Source organism: Pinus tabuliformis, chromosome 4_2 (genome assembly GCF_031772625.1).
Source record: "Pinus tabuliformis cultivar Carrire ecotype Pingquan chromosome 4_2, CPIR1, whole genome shotgun sequence".
NCBI lineage: Eukaryota > Viridiplantae > Streptophyta > Pinopsida > Pinales > Pinaceae > Pinus > Pinus tabuliformis.
In genome coordinates, this window is record NC_142304.1 from 393183764 (window position 1) to 393203465 (window position 19702).

The following is a 19702-nucleotide window of genomic DNA, read 5'->3' on the forward strand; positions in this document are numbered from 1 at the left end:
TTTCATACATCAGGCTACCGAATGCACTTGCATATGGAACACGGGACATGTCCTCATCCTCTTCTTGTGTCTTGGGACACTGTTCAGCAGATAACCTCACACCTGCAAGAATAGGAACCTTCACTGGTTTACTATCCTGCATAGTAAACCTTTGCAATATTGTCTCAACATACTTCCTCTGGTTTAACCAGAGCTTCCTCTTTGTCCGATCTCTTTTAATTTCCATGCCCAAAATATAGTTTGTAATACCAAGATCTTTCATGTCGAATTTGGAGGACAAATGGGTCTTCAAATCCTGGATAATTTCTTTGTCATTTCCAACCAGTAACATATCATCCACATACAAGATCGGATAAATAACATGGTCACCAATTAATTTAAAATACACACAATGATCTTCTTTGCTTCTGGTGAAGCCAAGTCCCCATATAAATGTATCAAATTTCTGATACCACATCCTTGGTGACTATTTTAACCCATACAAAGACTTCTTTAACTTGCATACCAGTTCTTTCTTATCCTTCACCGCAAAGCCTTCAGGTTGCTTCATGTATATTTCCTCTTCTAGATCCCCATGAAGAAATGTTGTCTTCACATCCATCTATTCTACCTCAAAATCAAAAGCAGCAGCAACAGATAAAAGTAATCTAATAGAAGTTACCTTGGCAACAGGAGAAAAAATATCACCAAAATCAATTCCCGACACTTGGGAATAACCTTTTGCTACCAACCGAGCTTTGTATTTCTCCACCTTTCCTTCTGCATTTGTCTTCTTCTTGAACACCCATTTGCTGCCAATGGGTTTCCTTCCAACCGACAACTCCACCAGATCCTAAGTCTCAATTTTGTGCAAAGATGCCATTTCATCAACCATGGCCTCTTTCTAGAGTTTTCCATCCTCTGAACACACTGCTTCCTTCACAGTTCTGAGATAATCATTAGTAACAGACAAATCAAAATTTGAATAGAAAGCAGATGGACTATACCTTTCTGGTTGCCTTCTTTCTCAAACTGATCTTCTCACAGCCGGAGTTTGTGGCTCTTCATCTTCTGATTCCTTCTCTGCTATAGAATCTGATTCTTCCTCCTTAAGCTCAAACTCTATCTTCTCGGGTTCCTTTGGTTGGACTTCATGTTTAATAACATCTTTTACCTCTCTAAACACCACATCTCGGCTATACACAACCTTTCGTGTGACTGGGTTCCAAAGCTTATAACCCTTTAAACCATCCTTATACCCAATAAAGATGCACTTTTCAGATTTACTATCCAACTTGGTTCGTTTCTCCTTTGGAACATGTACATATGCATCACATCCAAATACCCTCAGATGTGAAAGAGACGGTTTCTTACCAGTCCATACCTCTTGTGGAGTCTTATCCTCCAACGCTAATGAAGGTGACCTATTGACCAAGTAACATGCAGTATCCACCGCCTCTGCCCAAAATTCATGTCCTAACCCGACACCACTAAGCATGCTTCTTGCCCTTTCCATCAACATCTTATTCATTCTTTCTGCAACTCCATGTTGCTGAGGTGTATATGGAGTAGTCTTCTGTCGTGCTATACCACACTTCTTACAGAATTCTTCAAATTCCTTGCTGCAAAACTCTTCACCATTATCTATCCTTAGCACCTTTATCTTCTTTTCTGTCTGATTTTCCACGAGAGACTTAAATTCTTTAAACCTGTCAAATACTTCAGATTTCTTCTTAAGCAAATATATCCATGTATTCCTTGAAAAGTCATCTATAAATGATACATAGTACACAAACTTACCTAGTGATGGAACCTTCACAGGTCCAAACACATCACTGTGCACAAGTTCTAATATCTATTTTACCCTCTTACTACCAGAGGGGAAACTCACCTGATTCTGCTTCCCATATACACAATTTTCACAGAAATCAAAATCCAGAGAGCTATTACTCATACCTTCTACCATACCTTTACCATGAAGTATTCGAAGGCCCTTCTTTCTAATATGTCCAAGCCTTTGATGCCACAACATGGTCTTCTCTCCAAAGACCACTAGATTTTCTACTCCACTTTCAGGAACCATAGAACTATTGAACCCATCAATAACAATGCTACCTTGCAGCTTGTACAGAGTTCCAATTCAAACTCCCCACATCAATACCAATGCTCCCTAAACCATTTTGCAAGTATCATTCTCGAACACTGTTTTTACACCTGCATCATCCATCTTGCTTACAGAAATTAGATTCCTGGCCAATGCAGGAATATGCAAAACACCCGAAAGTGTTTTAACCCTTCCACCTTGCAGCTTCAACTTTACTTTTCCACGACCAATTATTCTAGCCTTCCTGTCATCCCCCAAGAAGACATCACCGCCATCATATTTCTCATACTCGCAAAACCACTCTCTATGGGGAGTGAAGTGAAAGGATGCACCTGAGTCAATCAACCATGCCTCATGATATACATGTGTACTTGAAGAAGCCAAGTACACATCCCCACCTTCATCTGAGGTGGTTTTCACCTCTACAGAAGGAGCATCATCAGATTCCTTTCCTTTGTCAGGAGCTTTAGATTTACAATCCCTTTTGTACTACCCTTCCTTTCCGCATTTCCAACACACCACCTTTATAGGTTTTCCTGGAGATTTAGATCTCCCTCTAGATTTATATCTCCCACTCGATGACTTATTTTTGTTTCTGTTCCGGGACCATCCTCGTACAAACAAGGCATCACCATTCTGGCTATCCATACTTTTTTGTCTCATCTCCTCCATCAGCAAGGATGAGACTATTTCATCAAATTGCAAGGCAGTTGCATTGCTACCTATTGCAATAACCAGACTATCCCACGAATCAGGTAGAGAACACAACAAACTAATGCACTTATCTTCATTTGAAATTTTAATATCAACAAATGCTAACTGGCTTAATACAGTATTAAATGCATTCAAATGTGATCCACTGATCTTTATCCACCAACAAATCCTCCATCTTGAGTTTCCACAACTCAAAACTCTGACCATTAAATTTCTCGATCTCTATCTTTCCACTGCTCACCATTTTCTTTCACCACCAAAATCGATCTCACAGATCTCCCACTGAACAGGGTCTACCACAGGCCCGAGCGAAACCCCTGAGCAACAAAGGCATCCCCCTTGAAGCCAAAACAGCTCTGCTAACAAATGTAGGTTTTAACCCCATACAGAAATTACCTGCATACAAATTCTAAAACACATAAAATGAATAATGTGAGAGCATAACACATAAAACACATATACATAGAGATTTTCCCCTGGATCCCAAAACCGGGACTGCTAGCTTGATTTTTCATTATGTTCCTTTCAATGTTATAATACATATTTATACATGCCGAAGCATCCAATACCATGGACCGAAAACCATCGTGTCCAATACCATGGACCGAAAACCATCGCATCCAATACCATGGACCGAAAAACCATTGCGTCCAAAAAACATGCGCGAAAATCATGCACAAAACCATAGGTGGGTCTGCCCAACCTAACATAGGGTCCAAAACCAAAATTTTCTGGGGCGCTACCCCAGACCCCATAAAGTCGAGTTACAGGTATGCCTCAAACCCCCTGTGACCCCCCCCGCTACACAATCAGCGCAATGAAGGGGGACTCTGCCCCCTCCTCTAACCCCCCGGTTAACTACGTGGGCTAGTCGTGGAAAGAATATAACACAACCCAACACAATTTAATCTCCTTATTGATCAATTGATCATCTGAAACTTGCTAAAAAAATCTTGGCATAAAGAACATAAGTTTGTTCAAGAAGATATGGTCATTCCCTTCCTGATTCTTACGCAAAAATTATATGCCAAAATGAAACAGATTATGGAATATCAAAAGCATAATTTTAGTCCAATTCATGATGCTAATAACAATCTATGTTTAGTATAAAAAAATAACCATAATAAATAAACCAACTCCTTGTTTGTGTCCGATGATTCATGGAATGTGCATGTAAAAGCTTGGCATTGTAGATGAATCCTCCTAATTTGCTTCCAAGTGTAAACCCAGAAAAGTAAACAAATTTCGACCTCTCAAGCTTGTAATTTTTTACATGGATGATAGAACTGACGATATGCACAGATAAACAATTTCCTCCATTTTTTTGTTTGAACCATAAAATTTCATAAAGATTTTTTCAGTTTGCTTCAATCACGCAATAAATTTCACATCAATTTTTTCAATAATTTTCCATGTCAATTTTCTGAAAAACAATAAAACTAATAAAATATTTACAAAATTAAAAAGTGAAATAAAGAAAACATGAAACACATTAATCATAACACATATCATAAACATAACATTAAAACATAACATCAAAATTAAAACATATATAAAAACATAACATTAAAATACATACTAAAAAAAACATAACACAAAAAAATTATAATAATAATAATTATAACATATAACAAAAATATATACATTAAAAGCAAAACAAAACATACAGACGACAAAAAAATAGAATTTATAAACAAATAAAACAAATAATATTAAAAATCAAACACTCAATTAAAAAAAACAAACAAACAAAACATATATTATAAAAACATTAAAAGAAACGATATTAAAACAAATTGACATCAAAATATGAATACATAAAATTAAAAAAAAAAAACAATGTAACATCAAAACAATACATACATGATGCAATATAAAAAAAACGAATTTTGCCATGTTTAAAAATGAAAAGTCAAAACGTGTGAAATAATCAAAATGTGTCAAATGTTGAAATGTTGAAGCATGTGAAAAAGCGCGGTTTGTTCAACGTTGAAGAATGATGAAGAAACATGGAGGCCACGGGGATAGCCATTGAAACGGGTGGACAAAAATAATAGTGCAGAAGAAACGTGATAATACCAATATCATTTGAGCATAGTCAAACTGAAATGTTGGTTGAGCTCCTCAAATGGTGAATGTCCTGCAAAACGATCCTTGCAATTCTTGGCTCGCATTTATGGGAAAAACTCTTCATGCTCATAATTCTCAGCAGAATGTTAACAACGCAGCAAATCACTTACCTCGGATTCCTTTCTAGAGATACCCCTTTGCTGTGTCGACCCCCTGTTTGAATCGATATCTTCTCTAATTCATAGGTTCACAATATCTACATGCAATCATCAAATCATCAAATTGCTCAAATCGTGCCACAAAATTTGTATGTAATCATCAATTTGCTCAAATTGGAATATTGTTGCTGTAGGTTAGATAGATTCGTGCCATCACTTTTGTCCCTTCTAGATGAGGTAGTTGACACGATGTTATTACATTTTTTGTTGTTGCAGAGCAGAGAAGGAAGTTTGGGTACTTGGAAATGTGATTCTCCCTTGATTGCGACAATTGTAATGGCGATTCTGAGTGCCATTATTGTTTAGTGGAGTTTAAGCTCAATGTGAAATGTGATAGTGATCAAACCCTAGGTGTTAGAGCTTAGATCTTGTGTCTTTCGATAAGAGAAAGAATCCTGTTAGCATTGTGGACTATGTTGCCGATATGAATGTGAACCTTTGACGTGTCCAAAAATTGAGGCTTCATGCGATAGCCAGGAATGCAAATGTTTATCATGCAAATGAAAACTTGTCCTGACGATGAATCACACTAGTTGGTTCGAAACGCATCGACAAATGATTTATCTTGTGATTTACGCCGAAGAATTTCTCTTAAACTTAATATGGATCACAGAAGCCTCAATTCAACCTGTTGGAGTTTACCCAAGTGGTCAAGATGTGAAATTTATTCAGGAATTTAGAGATTAAAAGCAAATCTTGAAAATGTTTGTTCGTTACAGTGATTTGATCTTTCGTTACAGTGAAAACCATACCTCGACTACATTTTCATTCACGTAGTCACCAAAACAGGGTCCCTAAGAACCATGATTTCCTTTCAAACCGTTAGGAATCCGAGGAAACTATTTTTTCATTATTAAATTAATTCTGTTCTAGAAAAAACCCATGTCCCAGTTTTTTCAAATTCACCCTGGTTCGATTAGAAACTGCTTTTTAAAACTGACGTTTTTACAGAAGTTGCGTTTGGATTGCCTATAGGATAGATTTGCTTGGGAACCTTCTCATTCGAAGCAGCAGAATGAATGTGGAAGACTCGGTGGTCCGTAATAGTATATATATCTATATATAGTTAGGCAGATCTAGGAGCATTTTGTTTCGTTTGATGAAAATCATTTAATCTCAAGGCTTGATTCGTTGATTGGACCTATTTCTACCTCTTGGTATCAAATGAATCCTGAGCACCTAAGCTTGGGGTTTTCAAATCTGAGCATGATACCAAATTTAGGAGGTTTGAATGGAGTCGACAAGAATTACACTACACTCTCGGAGAACAAAGCTACGGCCAAAAAGTCAAATCTAACCAAAATAGATCAAATCCCATGCATCCAAATGAGGAGATCGGAACTAAATCTCTATTGTATTTGGATGACCCTTTCTCCACTATAGAATTCTCGATTAGATAAAGAAATGTTAAATAGTCTGTGGAAACAAGTTTTCATACAACCAACAAATCCAAAAGGAGAATAATCACCACATACGCAAACTGGAAATAAGGGGAATTATTCTAACTGTACTAAATTGGGACATTCATTTCACTTTTCTCATCTGTGTTTTTATCAGAATTCCAATTGAAGTGGGCTAAAAAAAAGGATTTGAATCTTGGAGGGTTGGTTCCGTGTAAGAGTATTCAGATAGCCATTTCTTGTTAACCTAACATTCGCCATTTCCTTCCTTAAGGTAAACACTTTAATAGCTCGATACATAGAGAAGTTTTAACACATTGATCAAATCACTAAACTACCGATTTCATTTTTAAATTTGAAATCGAAAATAAACGATTTTTTTAAAAAGGTTTCAATTTCTTATAACATTGTAGTTTTAGTTATTTGTGCAAATTCCTAGCAAGAGATTTTTATTTAATTTTGAAAATAAATCAAGAGATTTTCTGATCTTCCTGATCGCTTGAAGCGCAGGAAGAGAGCATACTAACCTATTGATTTGTTTTTTTTCTTTTATTTTTGTAGGATATCATGGATGAAGTGGCTCACGTGAATTTATTCACGATAAATGCTTATGAATTTTTATTTTTTTTAAACAAGGCTAAAAGAAAACTTTACGAGATCTCATTTTATTTTTTCTATTCTATTCTACCTTTAACTTGAAATTTTTGTATTTCCTAGGTAAAAGAATGCTTCCAATGAAACCATCTACGGACTCAAAAATAAAAAATGCTCACATCTAGATTTAAGTTTTTACCTGATTATTTGCAAGCATGTGAGTAACCTGTCTTATTCTTGGAGTTAGCACAAGGTTCTTTTGAAACCAATCTTCAATATTGTTCTTTCTCTCCAAGAAGTACCTGTTCAACATTTTCAATTTTCTCATCCGCAGATGGATTAGCAAGAAATGGAGAGTTTGATTAAAAAACTGAATTTAAAATCAAACTAAGTATGAAAAATAAAAAAGCTCAAACTTGAACTCCTTTATGAAGATCCTATTCTCACGAGGTTTCACAAGTTAGTCCATAAAAAGAAATTGCAATAAAATAACTTCCTAAGTCTATCTCCAAATCATCGTCCCCGACAACGACACCAAAATGTTTGGACTAAAATGTGGATGCAAATTAGAGTTTCATTTACTATCAATCCGGGTAAGTAACCTTTGAGGATCATCCAATATATATGGACTTAAAGATAAACTAAACTAAACTAGGTGAATAAATATTAAAGCTCCCTTACAGGAGACTGTTTATTAATATTTCTAATCAACTATTTAAACTAATGAAATTAAAGCTCTTTAAACATAATTCTGATTGATTCATGAAATATTAAAGCTCTCTTACAAGAGACTATTCGTTTATATCTCAAGCATATAAATCAGAAATTTAAACTAATGAAATCAAACATTAAATAACAAATCAGATTCATTTAATGAAACATTAATACTTTCTTACGAAAGGTCATTCATTAATATTTCAAACATATGAACCTAATAATTTAATCTAATGAGATTCACAAACATAAAATAAAAGCTTACCAAAACAAAAAGTGTACTTTCTAGGCAATGGGGATCCTTCCAAGGATTCACAAGCACACCAAAAGAGAAGTCAAATGTAGAGGATCAAAGAAGCTCCATTTTATTTATCATGAATTGCAAATTTCAATTACAACCATTACAATGATTCTCCAAATCTAACTTCTCATTACCAACCTATAAGATACTAAGATTACAAATGAAGGACTCGGTTCTAAAATTCTAAAAGTTAAGATTACAAATGAAGGAGATAACACTCCTATTTATACAACAAGATGAGATAACAAACTCATAATGATTATCCACTATTCCCTCTTCAAATCCACATATCTCTAAACCAATGGTGACACATAACCCTATCCTCCATGATCTTCTTCATGAGGTCCATGATCTTCTTCATGAGGTCCATGATCTTATCCATGAGGTCCATGATCTCCTCAAATTCGAATTTGAACATAGAGTGCCACATAAGGGTGCCTTACAATCTTCCTTTATATCTACACATGTCAACAAACTCATTCTATTTGTTAGGTATAAGTATATGGATATTATTTTCTAAATTTTAACCACAAATTCTCTTAAAAATACTAAGAATTAATAATGTTTTGGAAAACACAATCATAACCCATTTAATGATGAAAGTGAAGCTAATGTGATGACATGGTAGTGGAATAGAGGTGAGAAAATGTGTGAATGGAGAGAAATTGGATGTTGAATGGAGTGAAAGTGGATGTATTTTAAGGATAATTCTTAGGCCCAACAGTATACCCTGTGAAGATCACAGTTATAATCAATTTGGAGGCACGAAGAAGTGTGAAACAGCTGCGTGCAACGTTGGGGCATACCGGGTAATATAGAAAGTTCATTTAAAAGTTATGCCTAGATCACCGCGCCAATGGAGAAACCATTAAAAAAGGATGCTACATTCTATTGGAATGAGGAATGTCAGAAGAGCTTGGATGTGCTCAAAGAGAAAATGGTCACTGTGTCGATCCTAGTCTTCCCAGATTGGAAGAAGGAATTTCATTTGCATGTGGACGCGTCATGCATTGCACTGGGAGAAGTACTGACACAAGATGGTGAGGGAGACTTGGATCATCCCATAGCATTCACAAGTAGGAATCTCTCTAAAGCTGAGAAGAATTATTCGACAACAAAGCGTGAAGGTCTGGCTATGGTATACGCGCTCCAGAAGTTTAGGCACTACTTGATAGGTGGACACTTTAAGTTGTATACAAACCATTCTGCATTGAAGTACTTGGTGAACAAACTATGTTGGGGGGGGAATATGTAGATGGTTGATTCTGTTTCAAGAATATGATTTTGAAGTTATTATGAAATGAGGACAATTGAATGTTGGACCAGATCATCTGTCGCGCATTGAAACAGGAGAGGAGCCTACTAATTTGGAAGAAGGACTACTTGACTCGTAGCTCTTTGTGGTGTGTGTCGCAGAAAGTCACTTTAAAGATATTATACACTTCCTAACCATGGGAACGGCTCCAGAAGGATATACTAGTCAACAAAAGAAGGAATTGGTGGTGCCCAAGGCAAACTTTTATGTCATTGCAGGACACTTGTATAAAATTGGATCAGATGAAATACTACGACGTTATGTGCCAGAATTTGAATGAAACAGCATCCTCGCTGAGGCTCATGGAGGAACCACGAAAGGACATTATGCGGGTTAAGCAACAGCACAAAAGATTATATGTGTTGGGTTGTGGTGGCCGACACTGCATAAGGATTCAAAAGTGTATTATAGGGCATGCGATGCATGACAAAGGACTGGCAAACCATTGTAGAGGGATGAGTTGCCATTGAATCCGCAGATATCATTACAGCCCTTCGAGTAGTGGGCGATTGACTTTGTGGGACCAATTCAGCCTCCAGGAAAGAAGACGGGTGTGCGGTACATCGTCACCGCGACTGAGTATTTAACTAGATGGGCGGAGGCACAGCTTATGAAGGACTATAAAAGCACAAAAGTAGCAAAATTCATCTTTGAGTACGTGTTGACAAGGTTTGATTGTCCAAAAAAATTTAATGATGGATCGCAATACACGTTTTCTTAATGAGACGATCAACGCAATGATAGAGGAATTCCAGGTTTACCATCAAAAGAGCACCACATATCACCCATAGGTTAATGGTATGGTAGAAGAGTTTAATAAGGTACTGGAGAAGGCATTGATGAAGGTTTGCAATACAAAAAGAAATGACTAGGATGTGCACATACCCGCGGTGTTGTGGGCTTACAGAAAAACTTGTACGAAGTTGACTGGATAAACGTCTTTCGGGCTGGTTTATGGCATTAAAGCTATGATGCCAATGGAATACGTTGTACCTAGTCTGCATATAGCGGCATTCACAGGAATGGTGGATCATGGAGCCATGGAAGAAAGGCTCGCGTAGCTGGCAGAACTAGAAGAAGATAGGTTTCTGGCTGGATTCCATCAGCAAGTTCAAAAGGAATGCAAAAAGGCATGGCATGATCGACACATCAAACTGCACACCTTCAAGGTAAATGATTTAGTGTTATTATATGACAACAAGTTTGATAAATTTCCAGGAAAATTTCGGATGCATTGGCTGGGGCCCTATGTCATCAAGGAGATTACCAATGGTGGAGCAGTTCAGTTGGTAAAGTTGAATGGAGAGCCATTCCCAGGGAGGGTGAATGGTAGCTGATTGAAGCCATACATTGGGGATCTAGCCAGATGACTATATGGTGGAAGCACAGTCTTAATGCTCCAAGCAGCTGAAAGGAGGCACGGGACTATAAACTACACTGCCTGAGTTGTAGATTTGTATGGTTGGGGTACTGCACGGAATGGAGGATTGTCACAGTGTTAGCAGAAGCACGAGGGGAGCTGCGCTATTGAATGAGAGACCATGCAGGGCAGCTGGAAAGTGACCATTATGGTCACTGTTCATGACTTGACAGTGGGAAAATGGCTAAATGGAGTGGGGGGGCGGAAATTAAGTCGGAATTTAAGAGAAAGATCTTTGAAAATATGCCGCCACTCTAACATTTATGAACCAATTTTGGGGGGAATGATCGGATTCAAATTCAAAATTGCCTATAAATTATAGATGGCCGACCAACGAAAAAAACTTGGCATTTTTAGAATTGAGGTGTTGAGCTATCAGGCGCGCATGAACCTTGATTATTTCGAAGCTTTGGTAGCGAGTTCAGTGTTTGATAAATTGTTGAAGGAAACTCAGGAGCTTTTAACTGGCATTATTTCGGCACCCGTGGAGACTGCAAGTGTTGGGGAAGCAATGGCAGCTGAGGGAGCTACCCCCAATGTAGCGAGTGTAGAGGTACTTGTAGAAGTACCTAAATCACCGAGGTCACCCAGGCCAAGGTCGACGCCGCCCAAAGAAGGACCCAAGATGAAGAAGGATAAGCAAAAGGAAACACAGCCAGTGCGTGAGTCACCAAGGAAACACCAAAAGAAAGAAAAGCCTAATGCATAGGAGAAGGCCAAGGTAGTAGAACTGGAACTTGACCAGGACATAGAGGACATCGGTGTGGGTGTAGAAGACGTTGACATGGGGGCAGAAGACGTTGACATTGAGGGGGCAGACGCTATCTCTAAGTTGCCACCATATGTCCCTCCACGCTGAGGCAAGGCAAAGGTACCAAAGGACATCAACGAGAACAAAATCACACTTTTCACCCTGTTGCTGCCAGAAAAAATCACATTTGAAGGACCGCGCTTGGCGCATATCCCCCTTTTGAAGCTGGAGGACTGGGATTTAGCAGATATAGAGCACTTTCCCCACTTGGCGACTGATACATTCATGCAACGCGTCTTCTATAAAGACTCTGGTGTGACCACGCTGGAGCCAAGAAAGTGGATAAAAGGGGTGGATAAGGCAAGACTTTGAACCTACTATGGGTGTTACATTACAACCGCATGCCCATAACGTTGATAGTAATCAAGCAGCTGTTATGCTTGGTGCATGATGGGTGCCTGTGGTTAGGAGATCTAATACCAATCACTAACATGTTGATCCACAAGATCACCTTGATCCCACACTCAGGCTTGAATCTGGCCATGGCATTTGGCGAAAATTCGGGCGAGTACGACCTCGCTGAATGAATGAAGAACAAGTTCAAACTTTCCAAGAAGCCGTGCGGCTACTCTATCTCCAGCATAATCGACCATGTGGTTAAAGTAGCCACTCAGATTTTGGTAAGGAAATTATGAGGAAGTGTCGAACAGATGAAGTACCAACACTGGTGGTATCTTTAGCAGCCCAGTGTGCGGAGGGCGTACAGTTTAACTGGGAACGCTACCTCTGCAGTGAATTCCTCGTGAACTGTAGAGAAGCGCAAGATCAAAGAAAGACTTTCCACTATGCATGGTTGCCAATGTCAATTGTACTGGTTATGTGGGACTTACCGGAGGACAGTCAGTTTCCTCCTATTGCACCGGAGCTTCCAGAAGCAGTGAAGTTGGCTTCACTCTGGGCCATGAAGGATTCCCAAAGGGTCAAGGAAAGCAAGATATTCTGGATTCTCATGGAATGAAGCATCTATGCTGCATCAACCGCAAGCTATGGATCTCACCAACTTTCTTTGAGCAGTTATCCGAGTATGTGGATTTCAAGGCGAACTTCCATTGTGTGTCCATCAAAGTGCATAAAAACCTTGCATAGAAATGGTATGATCTTCCATACCTGGAGATGGATGATGCAATTGTTGCAATTTTAGAGATTTGGCCTGCAGAGTGGCGTAAGGCCTCAGACTTATCAGTTGGGACTAGTAAGTCTGCAACGAAGCAGAAGAAGGAAGAGGCTAGGTTAAAGATGGAGCAGTTGGCCGAAAAACGGAGGAAGGAAGTTGAGGACAAAGCCAAAGTAGAGCGTGTGGCCAAAACACAGGCAGAAGGGGAGGAGGGAGAGGTTGACTATGACTCTAATAGGAGTCAGAAGTCACCTTCTCCACAGACAGACGAGGAGGAGCAGCACTCAGAGCAGGGAGGAGCGAACCCGGAGACTACTCCATTCCGGGTTAAGCACACAAGGGAGTAGGAGAAAGTAGGGCCGCGAAAGAATTCCAAGGCTAGCAAATCGTCCCTGTACCCAATCACCATGAAAGGGGGTGATTTGAACAATATCGGTGATACAGTGAGGGACGCGACCACGGAACTGTTGCAACAGTTCGAGCAACAGCAGAAACAGGCCTTGGTTTCCATTCAAACGGGTTTGCGCGAGCTGCAGAGCCAGGCTACTCAGGTGCAGACCATTGTAGGGAGGGGCAATGCAGGGTCTAGTAGTTTGGTGCTGAGAACCTCAGACGCAGCAGAGATGGTCCATACAATGGATCCTCGGGCTGTCGCGCTGCCAGATGGAGCATTGACCACAAAAGCAGAGGCTGACAGGGCAACTGTCAGCGCCATCAAGCAAGTTGGGTTAAACTTGGTCGTGCTTCCAAGTGAAGCCCTTCACGCCCTACTAGATTGTGTGGATGGTGTGATCATAGAAAAAATTGAGCGCACAACAAGTGTGGTGGTTGAGGCATGACGAACTGTTCCAGAGTTGAACATCTCTGAAGATGCGCCAGTCGACGCAAGGATCCGTAAGCTCACTGCAAGTGTGTGTGAGGCACGAACAGAGCTGGCTAAGGTTTAGTTTGAACTAAACCTTAAGATGACAGAACTGGATTTGAGGGCCCAGCCTTTGACTCCACTAGACATCAAAGAGCAGCGTGTGACCACTGTAAAAGATGTCATTGCAGCTATTGACACCACTCTGAAGGATTGCACTGCACTCTTCGAGCAGGTGCTCGAAGTAGTGACCAATCTAAAGGAATATCCCAACTTGCAAAAACTAGAAACTGAGGCATGGGAGCTGCAGTAAAGGTACGATGAGGTCAAAGTGATGACGCACACAGTCGCCATAATGTAGAGATTGGAAAAGTTGCAAGAAGCGAAGGCACTAAAGGAACAGGTGGATGCAGCTCAGCGCAAGGAGGCAGTACTGAAGGCTAGATTGGGGCCTTGGCTAGAGGAAGCCTATGTACTCACTGCCCCCATGGAAGGGGAATTGACTAGTCTGCAGGTGACACAACAGAAAATATAGGCAGATAGTGTAGAACCAACGACGAAGCAGTTGGTCGAGCAGGCTAAGCACACGGTGACACAGTGTAACGTCGAGGTTGCAATCATACAGGTGGAGCTGGGAGGTCTTCATGACAAGATCTCCACACCGGGCGAGTGACTCGAGGCGCGTCACTAGATTTGTGTTGGGGGGCTAGTGGGAATGGGTCCCCTGGGGTCAATTTTGGGGTTAAAAGCCCAAGTTTTGGGGCTAAAGGCCCATGTTTTGTATAAAGAATGTAAAGTCTTTGCATTTTGTGGTTGCGGAGCGTGAAGATGTAAATAGTCAAAAAGGGTTTCCGCCCTTAGTTTAGATAGCTTGTGTCAGCTTGATGAGATCCACCCTTGGTCCGCAGGCCATGGGAATGTATAAAAAGGGAGTCTTAGAAGAGTCTAAGGCAGAGTTTTAGTTGAGTCCTAAGTAAAAAAAAATTGGCGATTGAGAGCTAAGAGTGAAGAGTCTTAGCGTAGGAAGAGGCTCTGCAGTTGAGTGCATAGAGGCCTAGGGTAGAAGTCCGCAGCTAAGTGCGCAGACCCTTGCAGCTGTGTGCACAGGGAAGTTAGATTCTCTACTGGAGATTTGAACCATCAATAAAGAGAATTATTCTAGAGATATCTGTGTATGAGTTATTTTACTTATGTTATGAATGGTTGTGATTATGTTATGTTGAATACTGGGTTTAAGATTTAATGCTATATTGATGCACGAATCTATGTATTTTACTTTGTCATATGAACACAAGTAAGAATATCTATTTACGGGAAGATAATCATAAAGCATGTTGAAGTTCACCAATACTTAAGGTAATCGGGGTAGACACAGAAGTAAGGATAATTACAAAGGTGTGTAAGCATCTGAATTGACTATTTAGGGACCGCGAAGGACGATCAGAGACTTTTGCGGTGGTTTCAAAGATGAATAAGAGAAGTACATTGATAAGACCTAAAGGGCTTATAGGTTTGCGTGAATGAAGCGTTAGGGTATAAAACGACATCACAACTATCTTAGGGTGCGGGAACTTGGTTCTTGCATCCCCCCATACTACCTCAGGTGAGACATCAGTCCACGCTCCGCGGATTGATGCTAAAAGGGCCAGTAGTGTAGGGATTTGCTTGGCTAATTAATGTTGAACCTGGGTCAGGGCCCATCAAGCCAACAGTCTAAACTTTTCTTTCTATTTTTGGGCTCACTAATAAAATAAAGTATGCATTCTCTATAATACCAAGCTACATATTCTTGCATTATGAGCCAATATAAATTCATTTTTAAAGTTGGATTCTAACACCTAATTTCTCTACAACCTTAGAGGTGTGAACCTCTCTAATAAGATACATTTTTTCACCTATAGGAATGCATATCTTATCTAGTTGGTAGAGTAAATTATTCTATAGAATGATAGTCATCATTATCATCACCTTCTTCTACATGAATTTGACCCCATAATTGTTTAAACACCTCTTTAAAGTCACCATATTCTATGCATGCCTCTTTGTATGCATCATTGGTAAAATTCTCCATGCAAATAAGAGTTCCCAAATGGGTTTCCTTGATCTGAATCCCAATCGAAATTGATACTAGTTTATTAAGTTTTAAAAAGTGTTTTCATGTAATAAAATACCACCATTCAAAATAACTTAATCAACCATCATAAGAAACGAAAGGAAAATTACAACAAAATTAACGAACCACAAGAGACAAAAACACCAGTACGTTGATAACAAAGTTCGGTTATCTTCAAGCCTATGTCTCTGAGCCTGGTCTTAAGTGGGCAGGCCTCTTTATTTAAATTATCAAATGCTTGTACATCAAAATATGATCTCCATCTCATCAAACTAATGGCACCACGGCATTCAAAAGGCCTCAAAACGCCTATTTCGACTCTTTATGTGCTCAAAACAGTTTCTGAATGGATAAAATAAGCCAAAAACACTATCGTCTACAAGTTAAAAGGAAATGGCACTATACAGTGTTCAATATATGAACTTGTGGGTAAATAGTTGAGTGTGTTTGTTATATAGCTTCAAGTCCACGCTTCAATCCTCATTAAGCGTGATTTCATGAGCGATATGAGGGCGGTTAAGTTACATAAATGGAAAATATTGATTTTACAATAGTTTTGGTCACATATTAATATAATATTTAATATGTATTAACCCACACCAAACCCACGTATTAAAGGTCACATATTAATATAATATTTAATATGTATTAACCCACACCAAACCCACGTATTAATATAATATTTAATAGTGGAAAAAAGTTATCGTTAGTGGATATCGCAAGTTCTCGCCATATCCATTCCCCCCAAATATGGTGCCCATACCATTCAAATACAACTTTTCCACCATATATTACAAATAGCACCAATGGTCTAATGGTAAGTTATGTGATTGTTGGTGAGTTGGTTATGGGATCAAATCCCGTAAGGTTTACTAGTTGAACAAAACAATTTTTGGACCCTTCCTACAAGGCAACATGTCTCCCTCTTATAGGGCCACGTGTCACCTCAATATTGGTCCAAAACAAACTAACCAATAACCAAATTACGCCATCTGTCACAACTTGGAGATGCCATGTGTCAGTGGTCCCAAAAAAACCAACCAGATTATGCCACTTATCGCAACTTTGAGAGGTCGTGTGTCAGCGGTCCAAAATAAACCAACCAGATTATGCCACTTGTCGTAACTTGGAGATGCCACATGTCAGCAAGAACCATGAGCTTGGAACCCTGAGTTGACAGTGGACTGCCAGAATCTTGAGCGTTGACTTTGACTTTTTGCCTAGCTTGGACCTGAACTTTGACCTTGAATAACTTCTTCATACGAAGTCATATTTCAATCATTCAAGTTGTGTTGGATTAAAAAAAATGAAATATATGCAATGGATCTGGTTTCAAAAGCATTTGAAAACTTTGATTTTTGACCATTTTTAGGAACTTTGAGCATATTTTCGATCCTTTGGATCACTCCATGATCATTTCGGATCATTCATATCATTCCTTATCATTCCTCCCCACTAAGACCTTTTGGACCACCAAAAGGTTATCTATATTGTTTGAAGGTAAGGACAATGTCTCTCCACCTGCCCAGTATCTTTGGGCCAACCTATTTTGAATTTATACATGTTACTCATCCACACAACCATTAGTACACCATAAAAATTGCTAGCACGCTGATCCATTTTCCATCCATATCTGCATCCATGTTTGTTGTTATAACCCTCACACTGTTGAAAAGAAACACGTTGAATAACAACACTAAACATACTAACATAAGTGAAATTGTATCCTACTGACTCTTCATAACTGGAACAAAACTCAACTTATCATGTAATGATACTTCTTGTACAATTTTAGATTCCTTAAGCACATTTTTCTGATTTGTTTTATGCTTAAGTGTCATTGATGGTACAAACATAGTTTTACTTGCATAAGTTGCCCTCTTTAACTGTTCCATTATTTTAAAAGATTTTGATGCCTATATAGGATGAGAATGCACAATATATTAAATTACCCTTTTAAATAAATGATATTGATTTTGTTCCCTGTAGAAAATTTCCTTTCGATCATATAAATAAGGACTTCCTAAGACCATTCCACATGCATCTAGCGACACTACATCATAGACGACCTTATCCATAAATTGATATGTAATTGCAAATTGTAAGATACATTGCTTAGTTACTCGAAATTTATGGTTTTTGATCATCCTATTTAGTGTGTAAGGTCTACGATGCTTTTTATTTTATAATCCCAACTACTTAACCACTTTCTCAAAAATTAGTTTAGCTTGAGACCCACTATCTAACAAAGTGTCGATCTTAGTATGCTTTATAATGACCCTTATATGAAATAATTTTCATTTTTCTATATCACATGAACTATTAGGATCATTACCATAATAAAATTTACCTTCCAAACCTACTACAATTTGAGCCTCATCCCCTGATTCTGAACCCAAATTTTTTGGCGTTATTGCTACTGCAACTTTTTGCTTACCTTTTATTCCTTTAAACCACTTTGGTTGCTTGTCGAGGTGTAGTTGCTAGCAATATTCTTCGTCATGCCCTTCCTTCTTGCAATGTTTGCAAGAGAGATTCTCTTCTTCCATCTTAATGAAATTCATCCTCTTGGCTTTTCCCTTGCCTTTGCCCTCTTTTCTAGACATTGATTTTGATGATACACCAACTCTAGTTTTTCCTGCTTCAATGTAAGTTGCTTGAACAACTACTTCATCCAGGTTAGTAGGACTAAACATGAATACAATATTACAAATATATTCAAGTAATCCTCCTATATATTTCATTAGAGTTTCTTGTGTATGTAAGGGAATATCAAGCATTAATGATTTCTTGTGAAATTCATCAGTGTATTCCTGCACTGATTGTTATTTCTTAACTTTAAGGCTTTTCCATTCTATTGAGGCATTCTCCTGATATCCCAAAGGGTAGAATTGATTTCTAAGTGCAGAAACAAAATCACTCCTTGGTGGAAAAATCTTACCAATCTGCTGAGTCACATGTTGTAACTTACTTTGCCACTAGATGAGTGTTGTGCCTTCTAGATGAAGCGACGCTAATCGAATCTTGAACACGTCATCAAAATTTGATGCACACTACAATACACCTCCATCTGTCTAATCCAGTTATCAAGTTTCTCAGCATTGATTTCACCATTATACATGGGTAAGTTGAATTTTAAATCCAATTTAAGCAAAGGTTTTGGAGAAGATGATTCAGGTTGACCACCAAAAAGAGAAGAGAAAGGATCTTTTTTATCATCATCAGTTTCTATCTTTTTACCTGAATCAGATGGTCCTTCATCTTTAGGCTTTTTAGAATGTGATGCCTCAACTTCCCCATATTTGGGTTTATCTTCCTCTTTTTCCTTTTTGAACTCATGGTACATCTCCTCAACCATGGCTCACAAGGTCATGAAAGCATCCACAAAGGTTGCATCAAATCCGAAAGGATGATCACCTCTTCCTTCTTCAGCCATCTCTTCTCCTTGAGTTGTCCTTCTTCTCGAGCCAACTTTTGGATCTCCTTCAACAAGTTCTCCTTCACCACACCTTGATTTTCTCCTAGTGATCATCCACACTTAAGCCAAACTATCAATAACTCGCTCTGATACCAATTGATCTGAATCTCGATTGAAATTGATACTGGTTTATTAAATTTTAAAAAGTGTTTGCATGTAATTAAATGCCACCATTAAAAATAGCTTAATCAACCGTCATAAGAAACTTCAAAGTAAAATTGCAGCAAAATAAACAAACCGCAAGAGACAAAAACACCAACACGTTGATAACAGAGTTCGGCTATCTTCAAGCCTACGTCTCCAGGCCTAGTGTTAAATGGGGAGGCCTCTTTATTTAAATGCTCAAATTATTTTACATCAAAATAGTGACACCAGTGCTTTCAGAAGGACTCAAAACCCCTATTTTGACTCTTTCTGTGCTCAAAATAGTCTCTGAATGGCTAATATAAGCCAAAAACACTATCAGCTGCAAGTTAAAAGGAAATGGCACAATAC